At 45.0% G+C, this 18,890-nt stretch overlaps 1 protein-coding gene across 9 annotated transcripts in view; it reads left to right on the top strand.

Moving 5' to 3' along the window:
- Nucleotides 1–18,890, top strand: part of LOC131672570 (uncharacterized protein CG43867) — a 126,215-nt gene that overhangs the window by 76,694 nt on the left and 30,631 nt on the right. The window lies entirely within an intron of this gene.

Consider the following 18,890-nt stretch of genomic DNA (forward strand, 5'->3'; position numbering starts at 1 on the left):
GCGCGAGAAGCCTTTCGCGGTTAATAATGCAAGGCTCTGGAAAATTGATGATCCGTGAGCTTTGATTTATGGATTGTCTCGATGTATTTTTTCATCCCCTCCTCTCTCTCTCTCTGTCTGATTGTTGAGAACGATCTCCCTGCGATATTGAAAAATGATGCTTTTCGCTACTTGCAATTAAGGCTTGGTCGCTCCCCACTTTTTTACGCTTTTGAGAGGGAAAAAGTATCCAGCCGGAATACCGTGAAACATGATTGAAATGTTTTTTTGGCGAGGAGAACAGCCGAAAACTTTGCGTTATGTATCTTTTGAAAAATTACAAGGTGGGAGGGTGGGGAGGGAAAGAAACGCGAAAGCTTACTTTTAAAGTTCCGTTTGTTCGGAATACAATGAAAAATCGTGCTATCGATTTGCCAGCAAATCTGTCTGTCGATAAAAATAATCGTTCAAACGTTTCGTAAATTGCTTCTGCAAGCAACAAATTGTTTTTACGAATCGTACCGATAGATGGCGTTGCTGCGTTATGCGCATTCGAAAATTGATTCCTATGTTTTTAAGAATCGCTGTCCGTTTAAAAATGATAGCCACCTTACTTCCCAAATCTGCAATTTTAGGAGGCACGTTTGGAAATTAAGATGACTGAAATTTTGGAACCAAAGGAAAATGATTACACTGTCCTTCTCGTGGAGATCTTTTCGAAGCGTATTGTCGTTTTCAAGATGACTTTATCTCGGCGTCACCTTTCAAGATCGTCATGCAAAATAAATAATATTTGAACTTCTAGCTTCTCGCTTATTTCGGTTTGTTCGGCTTGTTATACCGACGCAAATCCTATCAAGAATTGCATTTTCGATGGACGACTGTGAGAAGAGCGTTTCCGAATCAAATATTGATGACTTGCGCGAGTTTAGAGTAGCTTCTTATTTGTTCCAATCAGAATAAAAGCGCAAGCTCTTTTCATCGTCTGCATCAAACCCACGCGAAAATATACGTCAGACTTTGCACGTTTGAAAAAAAAAGCCTGCGCTACAAACCCGAATCTGGCAACAGCACAGCCCCCTTTTCATCCCTGCTAAGAGAGAGAGAGAGAGAGAGAGAGAGAGAGAGAGAGAGAGAGAGAGAGAGAGAAAGAGAGAGAGAGAGAGAGAGAGAGAGAAAGAGAGAGAGAGAGAGAGAGAGAGAGAAAGCTCAGCAAGAAAAAAGGTCGCTCAACAAAGCCGCAAATAACGGGAAAAGGAAGCCGCCTCAGGCCGCACAAAGCTTTCTCGTCATCGAGCGCGTGTGTATGTGTGTGTCGCCCCCGGAAAGTCGAGATCAAGATAGCAGTAGCTTAATACCGTTGAGGTCAAGTCCTAATTTTTTTCCCGCCGACGAGTGTCGGCTTCGTAGGCAAATCGATGATAGAATAAATTCTCAGGGAGTGCAACTCGCTGTAAGCCGGATTTACCGAGTAAGAGGTGGCCCAAAAGAAAAAGAAAAAAAAAGAGGGGCATTATACAAGCTTGCTTTTAGCGTGTTTGGGATTAAGACTCGAGTTTTTGGACGATCGATAAAGCACTTCGGCCGAATTCGGGCGTCGTAAAATTTAACGCGTATGCACCGAGGCCGATGCGCGCCGCAGTTATTTATGGGGCTTGCAATGGGTCGTTTACGCTAGGGGCCGTCATCAGCGCCGCGGTTACAGGCTGGTTTATGCTCGGCCCTTCGGATAGAAATCGTCGGTAAATATTTTCGCTGGCGTTGAGCCGTCCCGTAACAAAGCGTTGGGGAATCGTCGAGCGACACTTTTCTACGCACTGTACGCTCGGCGGATTCGATCGTCGATCGCGCGTCGTCGTAGCTTCCCAACGAATCCGAGTCGGCCGATTGTCCTTTCGATCGTTTGCCGATGGACCGTGTCTCGCCGTCCAAAGCGCTACCGAAGCCGCTCGGATGCGACGAGCGCGACATGGCAGCGACGATTGAGTTAACGATCGCGAGCGACGCTCGTGCGTCATTCCGCGTCGGCAGCGGCGAAGCGAGCAAGCGTTTTCATGCGGGAAGCAGAGGCGCGCGTCCATTAATAGAGCGTTAGCCTCCAATAGAAACGACAGTAGCAGCAGCCGAGAGAACAATCCATTTCTTCCGGGCGGGGAAAGGCCGCTTAAAATTGAAAAATCCCTCGGCGAGGCAAGACTCCCGCGCCAGTAGCGCGCTGCCGGCGGCCTGGCCCGGGCAATAAAAGTGTCAGTTGCAGGAGTGCGATTAGAAGCCGTTGCCCCCTCGTCTCTCTCCGGCGTTTTCGCGTGCGGTGGCGATCGATTTTTCGGCTGCCGCTCGGCCTCGCTGTTTACCGGTATTTACGTCGCTCTCGCTGCCACGAACACACTCCGCCACCGGAGCGAAACCGGAGCGTGAACCGCTCGACGGGACCGGCGGCGAAAGAGTATCCACGGCGACTCAGGATGCGGCTTAGGGCGGCTCGAGGGTCCGAGTGGCGCCGCCCGAATCACGGAAAAGGACTCGTTCCGTGCAGACGCCTCGATGATTCGACACGAGTCGTTGTATATCAATGCCGCGGTGTCGTTACGTTTCGGGAGTGAGAGGTGGATCGTCCGGTATAAAGCGATTAATCTTCGAGGGCGCATCAAGCGTCAACGGGATACAGTACGGATAAAGCGCGCAGCGAGCAAGGCAAAGGATTACTTTACAACGGACTCGATCCTAAGAGTGGCGACGCGCTGTTCCGCGGAGCCGCCGCTCGAAATGCAATTACGGTCGCGCCGACGCATTTGCGAGCGACTAACCGGGAATAAGGAAAGCAACGAAGGCCCACGGAAAAAATCATTGCCGCGGCGATTAAATTGCGTGTAGCGGCTGCTGCGCGCGAGAGTAGTAGCCTGCCAACGACCACGGTTCCTTGTGTCGGTCAACTCCGTCTCTCGGTCGCGCGGGACAATTGAAATTTCAATCTCGACTCGTAAGCTTTTATGATTGAGTTTCGCACGAGAGAGCTCTTTGTTTATTTTGGAGTAAGTACCGTTCGTTGTTTGCTCCAGATTTAGTGCGACGAGGGAGAATCCTGCGATTGTCTGCGGTCGCGCGATTGTTTTTGAGGTTCTACTGTTGCGGAGCTTTGGCAATTTTGGGTTCGGGCTTGCCAACGAACACGTCAAGAATTTCAAAAGCAATTGAGGAGGTCGCGTATGAATTGTTGCGTCGACCACGGGTCATGGAAATCTCATACCCCCTCACCTTTCATTTTTTCGATGTGCTTCCATCGATATTTGATAAGCGGGGGTCGACATCGTTGGTCGAAATCAGTTGACGAGCTACGCCCGAATATGACACAGCTCCAACTGGAACCCGATACAGTGCGCAATCGGCGCTAAGCTACTCTGGAAAAAAGAAAGAAAGAGGAAGCAGATCGCACAGCTTCCCCCCCGCATCGGTGTCCCGTTCATATTTTTGCCCTCCGCCGTATCTCCGCGAGGTAAACGAAGCGTGCCTCTAACGAAATCAGAAACCTAATCCACTCGACTAAGTTTCTGTGCCGCTGCCGCCGACATAACAATCTCTTCCCTTCGACGAGGAAAAGGAAGATGGGCGTAGATCCTCTTCATCTCCGTTTCTTTCCGCCTCGTCATACAGCCAGGCGCTTATCGCGTTTCCGGCTCGCCTCGCAATTTTCCCCGCTGGCCTCCCCGAAAATGGGATCTTTCCCAGCCTCCTCGGTCGATTTTCTTTAATGACAACGTCAACGCCCGGTTCTTCTCTCCGCCGGAGAGATTGAGAAAAATGCGACTTACGAGAGAGCGCCGAGCTGTGCGCGCGCGCTTGCCGATGGCACGGTGCTGCGGCTCGAGAGATAGGTACGAGGCGCTTTTTGCAACAACTTCGCCGATGCCTCCAGTTCAGCTGTCACCGGCGTTTTTCAAAGACTGCTTGTAGTTTTCTCGCTTGCCGCTAGGGGAATTTCGCTTTGATTTTATAACCACGATGACGCCTTGAAATTCTTTACTCATCGAGTGTTGGACCTTCGATTCCGGAAATCAAACTTGCGTAATACCAGCGTGTCGCGAACATTTTTGGCTCGTTCTAAATCAGACCAGGACAAATTCACGCGTATGAAATAGAAAATTAAAAAACGATATATCTGATTAAACGTGCAGTCCTGGTGGAATGAATTGGATGTAATGAACTGAAACTCTCTTCAATCCATTACAACCGAAGAGCTCTTTTATCGGCAAATAGTCCGAAGAATGAATAGAAAAAAAATACTCTCGTTCGGCATCCAATGAAGAAATTCGCCATTTCACTTCTAATTAGACTTAATCGGCTTTCCCTTTCATTTTCCCGATTTTGCGCGCTCGAAACGTCTACTTTAATCACATCGTCGCTTTGATAAATGTGCTCTCTCAGGGTCATTTAAGGCCTCGATTCAATGAGTATCGGCCATTCCTCTTTTTTTTCCTGCTCCTTGCTTTTTGCCAAGTACCCCATTCACTCATGTCAAAGACACTGGCCGCCGTCGTTTCTCTTGCGCTACTGTGCTCGCTCTGCCCAATGAAAATTTATGTTATGTGTTTCTCTGTATTTCCTTTTCTCTGCAGGAAATTACGGTTACACGTTTGACTTGCGACAGGATTGACTCGAGGGATACGTTAAGCTTTTAAATACAAAGTTAGCGCCTATGTAAATAATAAAAATGACCATTCTCCGTGCGCATCTGTTCCACATGTAGGCGACGAAAGAGTGTTTACCACCGTTGAGGATAATTTGCGCAACGTACAACTAATACATCGACGACGACATTAATTACAAGCTAATCGTTCGTCGCAAGCAATCGACGTCCTTTGCTGCAGATCGCATTGAAAGTGGCTCAAGACGCGATATTTCGTAATTGCCAATAGCTTTGCCGCTGACTTTGACACATCTATTTCCATTTGTTACTCGCGGATTTTCCATACAGTTGGCATGAAAAAATCAATCTTGACGGCTGAACGGACGCCTGTTCAATCGCGCGAACGAGCCCGGAGATACGATCTCACTGTCTCGCCTTTCCTCTTCTTCGTTCTTCTTATCGATACGGCCGCACGCCAGTTATCTCCTTCTTTATTTGGGAAATTAGAGTTATCGATCGGCGATACGTCCCGCTATTCAGCCGCGTCGGCCGACAGTCCTCGCGGCGGAAAATGCAAGAGGCCGCGCGAGATCTGCCGAAAATTGAGAGCCGAGCGGAGATGTCGCAGCGCCGTTCGACGGCGTAATCTCCGTATCGCGCTAATGACATCGGCGATCACTTGAACCAGGCGAACCCCCGTCTCGATCTCGCGGAAGCCGCAGAGCCGAATTAGCGTCGAAACGAAACTCGGAAATTGCATTATCTCGCCGCACGCGCGCGCGCGGAAGGGTAACGTAATCCTCTAACTAACTACACCCATCGTCGTCGTCACTCCCATACGTCCTATAAGCCTGCAGCTTGGAATTTCGGCTAATGCCCGACCGACGTGCCTCGTCTCTCCCGAATCAAACTGCTCTCTATCCCTCTCTCGGCCTACGTCGACGGCTGTCTGACGGATAAGTCCTTCCGCTTTCGTAAGCCATCGTATCTTCTTTTGTGTCCAGACCTTCTCTCTCTCTCTCTCTTTTTTAAAGAGGGTACGGCACATTCGTTGCGCTTTCTTTTGTGCGCGTGGCTATTTTCAGAGGAGAATGTGACGGTTGGCCGTAATTGGATTGAGAAACGTGGCGCAGGGTGGACGGTGGCTTTGATGCTTTCGGTCCGGTGACGACTTTATTAAGTTCGAGGGCGTAGCGGGAGCGACGAATTTGAGTCGACTCACACGCCATCGCCGGTAGACGCAATTTCGTTCCAAGCTGCGCAACGTGCTCGAATAAATTTCGCGGACGCCGCGAAGAGGATGTGAAAATTCGTTCGGTTTTGGCGGCCGTAGTGTTTGGTAGCGAATGATATCCCTCGCCGGAACGGATACTTTGGAAGTTCAGCGGAAATTCTCAGCGATCGCTTGCGATAGTCGATCGTGCAAGTTCAAACCCACGTGCTGATCAGCGGTGCTTCATTACAAGTGGAACCAGCTCAGCTAAAAAAAAAAGAGACCAGTATTCCAGTTGGAAAGCTCGTGATCGATTACAACGGAACGCCGCACGCGAGCAGCTCTTTGTTAAAAGTCGCGAGAGCGTTTGTTTCCGCCGCTGGAGTCCATTTAATTTGCGAGCAGAGAGCCGCTGAAAACACTTTTGTGGGGGGGGGGGGGGGGGGGCGCTTCGAGGGAGAAGCGCTCGTGCCTCAGCTGCACTTTCGGCTTGGCTCTTAAAAAGTCTTCCGAAGTTTTCCTATTTGCCGCGCCGATAGGAGGAACAAAAAAAAAAACACGAACGACGAAAGCGATGGATCGATGTATCCCTCTTTAATTCTTAACTCGATTTCAACTTCTTCCGAGCTGTTTAACTTGAAATTGATACACCTTCGTTCTCTATCTCGACGCCCACGAAAAAAAAAAACAAAAAAAAAACAAAATAAATATATAAAAACACGATGAATTCCTGCTTTAATTTCAAGCTCTGTCGAAGGACGAAACTTTGAATTCTGTGTTTCTGCCGCGTGCGCGTGTCGTCGCTTACTGCCTGGCTTTCCCGTGCCACTAGCATTTATAATTTCCCGAGCTTTAATGCGGGACCCTACGCTGCCACTAACGCGAGACACGCGTATACGCACATAGGCGCAGTGTTGCTTCACAAAGGGAGCATGTTTCCTCGGTGCCTGCTTGTTTTTTTTTTTTTCATTTTCTTACTTTGCGTATTCGTCGACTACTGGAATGTTTTACCCGGCTTCACGCTCGGGGATGAAAAAAAAGTCTATTAAGTTTTTTTGCATTTGTTATCGGACTTTGTGAAATTAACGTTGTGTCTGCGAGCTCAAAGGGAACCATAGTTTTCAAACTACGCTTTTCATTCGGTTTTGCTTTGCAATTGGTTTCAAAGAAAATAAGTAGTCGTTAAAATAAAACATAATTGAAATTTTCATCGGGCATTCGTATTTTCCAACTGAAAGCACATCGAAGAGAAAGAAAACAACAATTTTAATGATTCAAAGTTTCTCTGCCGTATGAGAGTAGATGGCATGACCAATCATGCTTCGTTATAAGTAATCCGAGGACAATAACTTTACCTATTAAATAACTACAGAGTACGCTTGTGTACTTTGAATATCGAATATTATCTAACAGTGATCTTATATTTTGAGGTCATTAATTCAAATTATGATCGAAATATCAGATAAATTTAGCAAATATCAACGTTAAAAACCAATCTCTAATTCACTCCTTGACAAACAAACGAAATTCATTTCCACGGCGTTTTCGATTCCCACGCGAAAACCTCGTTCAACTCGACATGATGGAAACTTCAATTCCTTCTCAACGAGCAACGAGCAACGAGCACCGAAAGCAACGAGAAAAGAAAAAAAAGTCGAATCAGCAAGCAATAATACCGCGCTTCATTTGATCCAGCGCGCGGGCGGCGAAGAAAAGGGCGCGCCGACATGCCATTGTGACGAGAACGCGCGCAATAGCGGTACACTAGACGCGGGGCGCTGGGTATTACCCGCTTTTGAAAACACGAGAGAACCCGCGCATTCATTCAGCCGCGGCGATGCGGCAGAGAGGAAGCGCTACCGTAAATTCCGTATCTCTCTGTGTATCCACGCAGGATAGATTACAGGCTCTCTCTCTGTTTCTCCCGAGCGAGCAGCGCTCGGCGAATAAAGTTCGGCGCGAAATCGCGTGATTTCAAACGCCAGAGAAAGAGAGAGAGAGAGAGAGAGAGAGAGAGAGATCGCGCGCGCAAGTTTTGCGTATCGCCAGTTCTGTTTCCGTGTTGCATGCGATGTTAAATGTCGGAGCTTTTTTTTCGCTTTTGTTTTCTCTTTTGCCGGACGCACTGAGTTATCGAGGGCAGATTTCGCTTGCGCGATTATACGATGACTTTTCTTTTGTTTTTGTTTTTAATAATTAATTTCCTTGTACAAAAACTCGAGTTGACTTGAGCCGAGCTTCTCGAATTAGTCTGACTTGGCTTCATTATGGTAAAGAGCTTGCAGGTAACCCGGTCCATTCCGACGTGTTTCGTGAATTTTCCGAAATATTTATGCCGTTGCGGCTTTCGATGTGAACATTAATTGTAATGCAAAATACGACACGCGGTCTTGGAGACAAATCATCAATGCGACGCGTTTACCAAGTAGCAAGAATGGATAATTTGTCGGGCATACACAGCAGCGACCACACCCCAACTGACTGTCAACCCAACGTTCTCTTGAGCACGAATCGAGCATAAACGCAATTTCGCCTAGAGCCGATAAAAATGCAGTCCCGGGAGATTTTTACGGGCGCGTCACCTCTCGCGAAAGATAACTGGCGCGTCTCGAGGAAGTCAAGGAAAAAGAGACAACAAACACACCGATGAGCATATAATATCGAGGGAGGTAGAGGAGAAATGCGAGAGAAAGCTTCTTCGCGCTCGCTCGCTAGTAAAAAGGGGCAATAAAACACGCGAAGCCCAGGGCGCATCTGGGTTACGAGCTTTAGCGTCTCCTTCCACGTTCTATCTTGTCGGCGCTCGCGGCTGCGAGGGCGACCTTTTCTTTCCTTTTTTTCACTCTCTCTCTCTCTCTCTCTCTCTTGCTGTTTATGGATTTCGAAAAATCGCGCGCTCGCCCGACGCGATCGCTTCCATCTGATGCGCGCGAATGGCTAAACTGCTCTGCTGTCGCGCGTTCCCCGAGATCTCGGCTCTCCCTCTCGAGAGGAATCGATCTTTGGGCTTACCTCGTCGCCCGAGTTAAAGTGCAGCCTCGGCGAACTTTCGCGTGCACGAGGCCTCGACCGATATTTAGCGCGAAACGCGATGGCGCTGATCTCGCTCCTCTCGCTCCTCTCGTCAAAGTTTGCCGCGACGATCAATCGACACGGCCGCTGGCTTTTACCACTGGGAGCAGCCTCGATCGGACGCGGAAATAAGTCCCGGTATTTCAGCGCGCGTTCGCCTCGACGCGAGAACTGTTTCCACCCCCTCGTGCTTATCCTTCGACGAAAATAATTTTCACGCGTCGGACGTTCACGTTGAGAAAGAACCGCATCGGCAAACCCTCTAAAGCCGTCCGAAAACCGCCAACGAAAAATCCAAGCTCGACACGACCCAACGAGGCTAACTCGAATCACCGCAAATAGAACGATCGTATCTCGCTTCCCGCGACAAAGTGAGCGGTAATTACTCGGTTTCCCTTGTATTTATAGAAATTCGGCTTCGGCGAGCATCGCGCATGATTAATGAGCCTTTCACACGCGCGCCCCGGCGCCGCGACCTCAAAATACCCCACGGCTATCGCGTAAATCTTTGCGCACCTTATACGCGATTGAGACGTTTTGTTTTGCCCGCGCAAGGATTTATACGCGCGGAATCGAGAGCTGAGACGTGGCATTTATCGCGGCGAGAGGGAACGGTACTTTGCTGCAATTTCGATCTCCACGAGAAATATTTTGTTTCGCTTTACTCGGTCTGCGCAAGTGAGAGCTGCTGCGAACGGATGGGTTTCGTTTATTTCAGATTTCTTTTTCTTTTATTGGCTCATTATCGTCGGCTTCGGTATCAACATTATTAGTTTAGCACTGATCCTCGGCAGATCATACTAACGCACAATTCGCATTAGAAATGTTGATCTATGATGATCGTAATACTGAAGCTACATTTGTATAGAACAACTAATTTGTTAGGCTGTACTCTTTTGTACAATTATAACGTTCCTTTTTCACTCGACAGATGACCTTACCATTGCTCTATCAAAGAACAATCAGGAACTTAATAATAATTTGACACTAATATTAGCTTAAATAGTTGCTTTCTATACTGAAACTAGGTTAATATTTATTACATGTTATTAAATAATATTATATTACACAAAATCTAACTCTAATAAACTCATTTTCACTTGAAGCGACGCTTTCGTGCATTTACTACTCACGAGCGCATGCAAAACAGAGTCGTTAATCTCGCGTCAAAATAAATCAACATCACTCGGGCCAAGTCAGCCGCGCGGATCTCGAAAATTCGACGACATAATTACCCAAAGCAAAGCAAGAAAGCGCGAAATTCCATGGGAGAGCTGCAAGTCGCTCGCTAATCGCGCGACAAACTCTTTGATCCTGCGAGTGGAGGAAAGCCGAGTCCCACTTGGTCACGCGTTTCTCGAGTCTTCGTCGTTAATTTGGCGGCGACGCGCGGGCAAACGGAGCAAAAGGAGGGAGGAAAAGGCGAGTCGGACGAAAATTTTTCCTCGAGCCACGAGATATTACGGCCGAGCGTAACTCGCGCGCGCGCCGCGAAATTAGTTTCCATTTTTAATTATCCCTCGAGTGCGGAGAAGAGCAAGTGGGTGCTTACATCATCCAGCTGGTTTTCGAGAGGCTGCGAATGTAATTGGAAATTTTATACTTGTTTGTTACTGCCCGGCGAGCGAAACTTTTTCCGGCGTTTCGCGCGGTTTTCATTATCTTCTTATGGATTTGTAAAATGTTGATGCTGCACCTTCAAGAGAGATAGAGTTTTAATGCTTTGGTTAAGGGGATTGTTAGATCTTTGCGAGCGCTTGCCTCATACTTTACGAGTCGGTGCTTCTGCTGTTATTCTGCTTAAGAGCTTTACGCGATATTGAAAACGATTAAATATTGAAATGTCGCCTGACGATTTCCTTTTTTTCTCATTTCCACATTCGGCCAATTTTATTCTCCGTTTATCGTCGTTTTCTGGCATCCCGAGCCATTTTCTCACGATGTAACATCTACGACGTACGAATAGCTGATTGTGCATTGAAGGAACAGTGTATGTTTCATCAACGAACATAGAGTCTTGTAGAAGTGTATAAGCCTGGGCAGATTAGGAAAATCAATTAGATGATGCACGGATGGGAAGTATGAAAACGCGGGGACGAGGCCCAACAGGCAACGCGCCCATTCTGGCCCACGGACAAGTGTATCAAAAGAAGTAAAATTAAAGATAGTCCATCGATTACATCGGTCGCTCTTCACTCTCTCCTCACCTGAATCTAAACAAAATATCAGAAATTTTTTATATTTTTCACAAAACAAAACCTAGTATCAAACTGTCTAGTTCTAATATCGAATCGTCATTAATTGACTTGTTAATTGGTTATAAATTTCTAACAAAAACAAACGACCTTACTTTTTTTTTAACCATATTTGCTTGTGATTCAACTTATAATCACCACATTTCAAGTTTTGTTAAGCGCCTTCGTCGTTCGTACATTGACAAAAGAGACAATCTTTACTTTTTCTTCACATATTCGACAAAAGACGGTAACGTATGTCTATTGGAAAAAAAAAACACTGCAAAGAGCTAAAATAAGATCAAGATTGTAGTAATAGTGACAACAGCTTAAGCTCGATCGTAGGATGTTTTATTTTATTAGATAATTGCTGAGGAAGTAATCGTCTAACTGTTAATTGTCCTCACGGCAAACAAAGGAATCTTCGAAACAATTCTCAAAAAAGCTTATGAAAGGGATGAAGGTAGCGAAGGTAGTTGCGCGACAGACCATTGTTGGTTTGTCTCGCGCAACATCCATCCGTAATATCCGCCACATATAAACCGAACATAATCCCATATCTCTGTTCCTCTCGCCACACACTGTCGCGCGCAACTTCTCTCTCTCTCTCTCTCTCTCTCTGCTGTCTAGACGCTGCTGCAGCGCCGATAATTGTCATCGGCAGCGCGCACGAGAGAGAGAGAGAGAGAGAGAGAGAGAGTGAGAGAGGGAGTGGGCGACCTCTTAATTAACGTCTCTATGTCAGCTCCTCTCTCACATCCATTTTTACTCCCAACGGGCTAATATCCAATAATCGATATTATATCCGTGCGTGCAGCAACTGCCAGCTCGCCACCAAATTCATTGTCGGCGCTGATTAAACTTTCAATTAGCCCTCGACGCTTTTCTTTCTTACGCCCGTCTGATTTTACACGAATGATTTGCATATCTGCCGAGCGTTATTACGCCAGCCGAGCGTATGTACGAACCCGGGGCATGTACTATTAATTAAAGCGCGACTGGCGAAATTAAAATACATCCGTCAGGTGCAGACTACCATTCGCGCGCGAGAGAGAGAGAATAAACACCGTAACATTATAAGTATGCTGCTTTAGTTCTGTGCGTGGGAGGATTATTATTCCGCTAGCTATCCGACGGATAAATTTTTCGAAAGTTAAGAGATTTATTCCTTCAATCCTTTCGCGCCGTAACGCCTATGCTTTTCGAACAAATTGCTGAATTAAAAAAAAAATTTTCCATGATTACTTTCCGTTCGTTTCAAGGCTTATTCGAACTATAGATGGCGTTTGCAATCACCGTAACACAAAGTTGGATATTGCCGATGAATATTCTTATGCTCGTTTCTGTTCGTTGAACAGCTTAAGAGTACGGGTCACCAATCTCTTCGCGTATCTATCATCGGTCCAAAAGCATACCTTTTTTTCTCCGGCCTCATGCTTTGATCTCGCCAGATAATAATTTTCACTCGTCTCGCGATACGCGCCATCACCAAAGCGAATGAACGAGAACGTCAGCCCGCGGCGAACGAGAACATAACGCATGATCGACAAGCAGCAGCGGCAGCAGCCGGCGTTTGAAATATAAACGAGTTAGCGATATACAGGCGAACCTCGTCAAGGCGAATTTCACGGGGCGGGCGGCATTCTAAAAATTCATGAGGGAGAGCCCCCGCGAGGCAGTGAAATTTTTCGCAGACGGATCGCGCGCGGGACGAATTATGCAAAGGCGCGTGGCTCGCCGCTGCGCGCGCGTCAATTAAAAATTCATTTTCAGGCAGCCGCGCGCAAAGGAAAGCTCCGCACGGGCAAGTACGTTTTTATGGGGAACTGATGGGACGGAGGAAATCTTTTAAGCCGATTTTGCCCGCGCGTTCTTTTTTTCAGTCTAAAGTCACTTTTCTTTTTACTTTCGGCCTGTCGATTGTACGCGGAAAGAGAATTTTTACTTTGGGTTGCGTTAAAAAATTCCGTAATGCGCTAATGCAATAATAAAGCGCACTCGCCGAAACGAAGTTCTTACTTGCGTTGAATTCGACGTGATCGCTTTTTTTTTTGCAACTGGTTGGTAAAAAGAAAAAGCTTTCTTACCTCGAATGAACGTGTTTTATTTTAGTCTAGCAACAAATTTCTCGCATTCGAACGTATTTTGGGAAAATTTTTTTTCTATTACATCATTAACTGAAAATAAAAATGTCGTTTTAAGAATACCCCGTTGTTATGTTAATTAAACGAAACAATTATCTTGGTAATTATTTTTCTTGCTAACTAGCTGCAAAAGGTAGTCTGCGCACAAAGAAAAAGCAAAGCACGCTAGAGCAACGTTGGAGAAACTTGAATGCGCTTTCTTGCTAAAAAAGCACAGCCGTATTTGAAAGTCTGGAAGAGCCTCGTTTTTCTCTTCCGCCGCAGTGGTGCACGCGACAGCCGCAAGCTTATTATTCAATAATTCATATACGACTCTCTCGCGAGTTCACGAGCATGTAACTCACAATTAGAGAACACAGCGCAATCTGCAGATACAAAAGAGGAAAGCGGAAAACTCCGTAGCTGCTGCTTATCGCAAACACTCATAGATTATTCAACAGCTCTCCGCTAACTTTACCCATTCTCACCCTCGTTTTCCTCTTAGCCTTCGTGCGCCCTTTAAACGTTCAAGCGATAGAAGCCGAAAGCTCAGCGAGTAAGCATTTCAAAATATTCTCATTGATGCGGCGTGCCTCCCGACGACTCTATCATTTTTTTTTTCTTTGGTTCTTCTGCGAGCGATGAGGATGTTTCCCGGAGGCGCAACTGGGTATTGAATGATTAAAGTTGACGTCGAGGGGGAGGCGGACGTCTGGCGGTATTTTTATATATCTTGCTCTCTGTCTCTTTGTCGAGCTTGGTGCACTTGACAGGCGTTGAAAGAGCTTTCGGAAAACGAAATGTGAAAAGCTGCCGCGAATGCGACACTCTCCACAGCTACTGGCTGCGTGACATGAAAATCGGGCCCTTTCACGTCACCCTGCGTTAATAACGCACGAGCTCTTTGATGAATTATTAAGCGAGAAAAATTCTCCGTTAATACTCGAAGTGCATCTAGTGGTGATGGAAAAAAAAAACGCATTTCTGAATATTAAACGGCCATTCGTAAATCATATGGACGCGCGTGTGCACTCAAACGTCTCCGAAATCCGTGTAAAAATCCAATATTCATGCACCTCGGCGACCGCAGACGACGGAACGCATGCGCCTTTTTTACTTTTTTTTTTGAAATCCGTCAGAGAGTGTACCGGAAATTGCAGCGTTCATGAAGCGATTTTTTATTGTCACCAAGTGGGAGCGAAAACGAGCGTATCGAAAAACACGCGACGATGCATTGTGAAAGTAGTGTGGAGGATATAATGGCACTGCGTCACTGCACTTTTTCGATGTGGTATTCGGCAAGAGTAAAAAAAATTCGATAGGGTATACAGCTTGAAGCCGACGGCCGCGCGATAGTAAATTGTATCGTAAAAATTGTTGTTTGGTGAAATGGCTACACTGTGTGGGTATTGAGGTGCCGGCATTTTATTTTTTTATTTACCTCTTTTTTTTTTTTTTTTTGATGGAATTCAAAAATTGGCATGGAGGGTGTGGGTAGGTATAAGAAATCGGATGTTAAAAAATAAATTGAATTTTTGATGAATGTTGAACTACTAAACGAAAGTAAATTGATTTTTTAACATCCCGATAATTTAAAAACAAAATAATTTCACGAATGACACTGTGATCGATGTATTAACAGTGATTTGGATTATTAAAAAAGATTGAAATTTTCACATCGATATGTACAGTTTAATCAGCAGATGAAATGTAAATTTATTATTACTCGTCGAAAAATATAAAAACTCTTTATCTCGTAACTAGCACTCCGCTTTGACCTATTACTTTCTTATTTGTTGCAGGTGAGTCGTCTACCACTAAACCAGCTGCCGCGAGCCGCCCTAAAACTCACATCCAAACTATGTCAGCCATTACTCGTGAGTACAAACGATACGATAGTACAGCGAAAAATCGCACCGTAAAAACAGGAAAAAGAAGAGTGCGCGCAACACAGCAGAGCAAGAAAATAAAAACAAGTTTTAACAAAACCACTCCCCTCCTCTCCCCCGGCTGCAAAGAGATAACGGGAGTTATAGGGCAGATTTGAAAAGAAGCTCGGAAAACTGGAAATAATTGAATTTATATTCGAGTCCACACACTGGCGGTGGCACGTCTAGATAAGCCTCGTTTTCCATACACGAAAAATAGAGGGAGGGCATTAGCTCCCGGTTTAGCTATGGCGGGCGCGCCTGCATCGCGGCATCCCTGCTCCCCTCTTCTCTGCACTATCGCTTGGAAACTAATTGCGCACTTGCGGCTAATGGCCTTTTTGCGGGTTGCAGCCCCCCCCCCTTCCTCCGCCGTCGCTGTGTGCCAATACTGCCGCCGCAGCGACTCACTTATCGAGAGGTTCTCCGGCCTTTTGCGCGCTCCCGAAAATATGCCCGCTTATCTCGCCGCACGCCTCGAGAGCGGACATTCGGTTTTGGGACGGGCGTCCACGGAATTGCTTCCTTTTGTTTTTTAATAGGCCGATGATATGCGATGCCGAGATCAGCCGCGGGGTCTAAGCGAGGCAACAGCGCCACTCGCGCAATTCACTGATTAGCTTTCGGATACTCTGCCGGGCTCCGAGCAATGAAAAATGTTCGAGCGCTTCTTGTTGATGAAAAAGTAAAAGGTTGGCGAAAGATCGATTGAACGTTTGCCTTTGAAAGCAATTGCCCGCTTGCCGGCGAATGCGCTATATGGTATCCACTTTGATATATGTGCATCTGTTTACATCATTCGAGGGCAATCGCGTGTGCTCTCGATACTAGATCAATTGAGATTTTTAAAAGCTTCCGAAAATCGTAAAAAAATCTTTTTCTCCCTTCATCCCTTACAAACTCGAATAGAAATATCTCTCAGAAGATCCCGGGAAACGCAATCTTAATAACCAATTTAGCGCTCAACGCAAATCCGACCTATCAAAAGAAGGTAAAGAGAGAAAGAGAGAGAGAAGTACGCCTTTGGATGGCAAATTGGCATTGGCTGAAAGTATAGAGTTGATTCGATCAATCCGCCGCCGTGTTCGTTTTCAGCTCCAATAAACTAAGAGCTTCCGAGACGAAGACGACGACAGCGCGTAAAAGCCGCATACGAATGAGCAGCCCCGAGGACGACGTTGGCACGTACGCGTACGGCACTCTGCAGCGTCATTTTTATTTTTCTCTCAGGAGAGCGAGGAGAGAAGGAAGAACGAGAGAGAGAGAGAGAGAGAGAGAGAGAGAGAGAGAGAGAGAGAGAGAGAGAGAAGCTGGAAATTAGAGCGAGCGAGGAAAGTTTAAATGGGAATTAGTTTTGTTTTTGCAACGAGGCTACTGGGTTGGTCTCCGCTGCAGCCAGCATCTTTTGTTTTCTTTGTCGGCAATTTATGGCCCGGCTAAGTTTTTGCCAAGGGAGTGCTACAGCGAACTTTGCCGATTACTACTCTGGCTTTTTAACCTTTCGGAAGGCATTCGGATGCTAGGTAGTTTGGGGAAATACATTTTCAATTTATAGCTTAATGAAGTGTCATGGAGTCGAAGTGAAGTAGTTACTAATTATTCTGTAAATAATTATTCGAGTAAATACTATCAGTGTTATTAAAAAAAAAAACAAATAAGCGATTAGTTATTTTTGTGTTTGTTAATTCGTATGTTTTGTACACAAATTGTTAACGAAAAGCAAACAGCAATATCTTGAGACGATTGTCAAAGATTGTAATTAATACACAAGCAAGATTACTATTGAAAAAGACAATTCAGTATTCTTACACGATACGCAGTCAAAGATTAGGAGGTATCTAATCTCTAATCGATTTAACTCAAGATGTATACGATACGTTCGAACGCGCGAAGGGCGGTGCTGAAATGTTCTGGTGCCGTAGGCGCCCGAAAATGTTATGTTTAGAGTATTACTGTGTCGTCACACAGCCGGGTCTGCTTTTAAAGATGCTCTTGCTGGGGAGATAGGGTACTGTCGGCCCAAAATAGTCGAAAGTGGCCTCCCACCCTAACTTTCAAAGTGGATCCAATTGACATCTTTCCAACCTAAATATTTATTAAAAATAGTGTTATAATTGACTGCTCGTTCACAAATATACAATTTATAATAAAATATAAAAAAAAATTTTATTTAAGGTCGCTATTTTTACGATTTCGTCTTGAAAATGCGTCAATTTGTCGTGTTTTTCTTCAATATCTTTTTGTCAACTCGATGACGAGCACTTTTCTTTTTTGATATTAATTTATTAGTGGTATTGAATAACATTGGTTTTTTATAAAGAATCTGTCATTCCTTATTTTTCGACACTTCGTGCGCAAAATACGTCTTTTCCGCACGCTTGGCGAAAAACGTGCGTCGAAAATCGCACTTTCCACACGTCATTTTGAAAAAAATAATACGGCACATGTCCGGAAAAGAGTTTCTTGTCTCGTGTACCTTTTCACCACACGAGACAAGAATCTACTTTCCTGCAGTTGTATCACAATGTACTAAAAATTATTAGAGGAAATGTAAACACGCAAACCTACCTTGTTATATCACCGACGCATAACGACTCAACTTTGATCATTTATTTATCTTTATTTAGGTCGATAACTCCTATTTATTTTTATGGAATCTAAAAACCCTACACGCACGATTTCCTCCCTCTATCCAACTTACTCAATAACGATACAACTGTATTTCTCTCTCCTTTTTCTCTTTCTATTACGCCCTAGTGCGTGCAAATCCATAACTACAGTCTCACAATATTTTTATTCATATCATTTCTGTTATATCAAGATCTCAAAATTTCTTTCTTATATAGAAAGGTGATTCCGTGCCAAATGGAGTGATTTTATTCGTGATCTGATTGGCTGAAAGGTAGTCACATGGGTTACCATCATGTGATAGTATGTGTATGTGTATATTTATGTGGTTTGGATTTAGTGTACACAAGACATTATTAGCTTAGTAACTGACATATTCAGCAAATTCGTGTTAATAAATACCTCGAGTCATTTTACATTGATATTGTATTCATTAATCGAGCGAATAAAAATTAAGAGACTTTGTAGGCATTAAAAAAAGAATAACGATCACATTCACTCAACGACCTAACTTTAAAATAATATAATAAAACAATGAACATTGGCCAATATTTATGGCTAATTAGCTAACATCTCAAGATCTGCTGTGTTATAAGCTTGAAACTATAACTAAATCTGTGAATATCAACGTAATTGAATTTTTATTTGCAAATTAATATTGACTGATGTTAAGCATGTTAAAGCATAAAAGTATTTTATGTATGCGGTGTATTTTATGACATTTTTTATTTGATTCAAGCATGAAATTCAATATTAATACAAACAAGAGATGAGCGCGTGAAATACATTTGTTGACGCTAGTAAGTTAAATTCAAAGCTAAAATTTGAAATTGTGTAACAGAACGAACTGAACTATAGTGTCATTGTGAACAGGCCTGGGGTTTTGTTGTGATGATGGTCATGCGCATTTGGACGTTGCACAGTATATTATACGTCGATCGTGTCCGTCATAATACTGACATAAGATACTGCGCAGCGTCTAAGTGCGCATGACCGTCATTACAATAAGGTACCTGCACGCGCATAAGGATGTCGCTGCCATAGTGCCCACCCATTTGAGTTGCAATTTTACCAATCTTAGCCCAAGAA

The sequence above is a fragment of the Phymastichus coffea genome, unplaced genomic scaffold (assembly GCF_024137745.1).
Source record: "Phymastichus coffea isolate CEN01 unplaced genomic scaffold, Cenicafe_Pcof_1.1 PCOF00153, whole genome shotgun sequence".
Lineage (NCBI taxonomy): Eukaryota > Metazoa > Arthropoda > Insecta > Hymenoptera > Eulophidae > Phymastichus > Phymastichus coffea.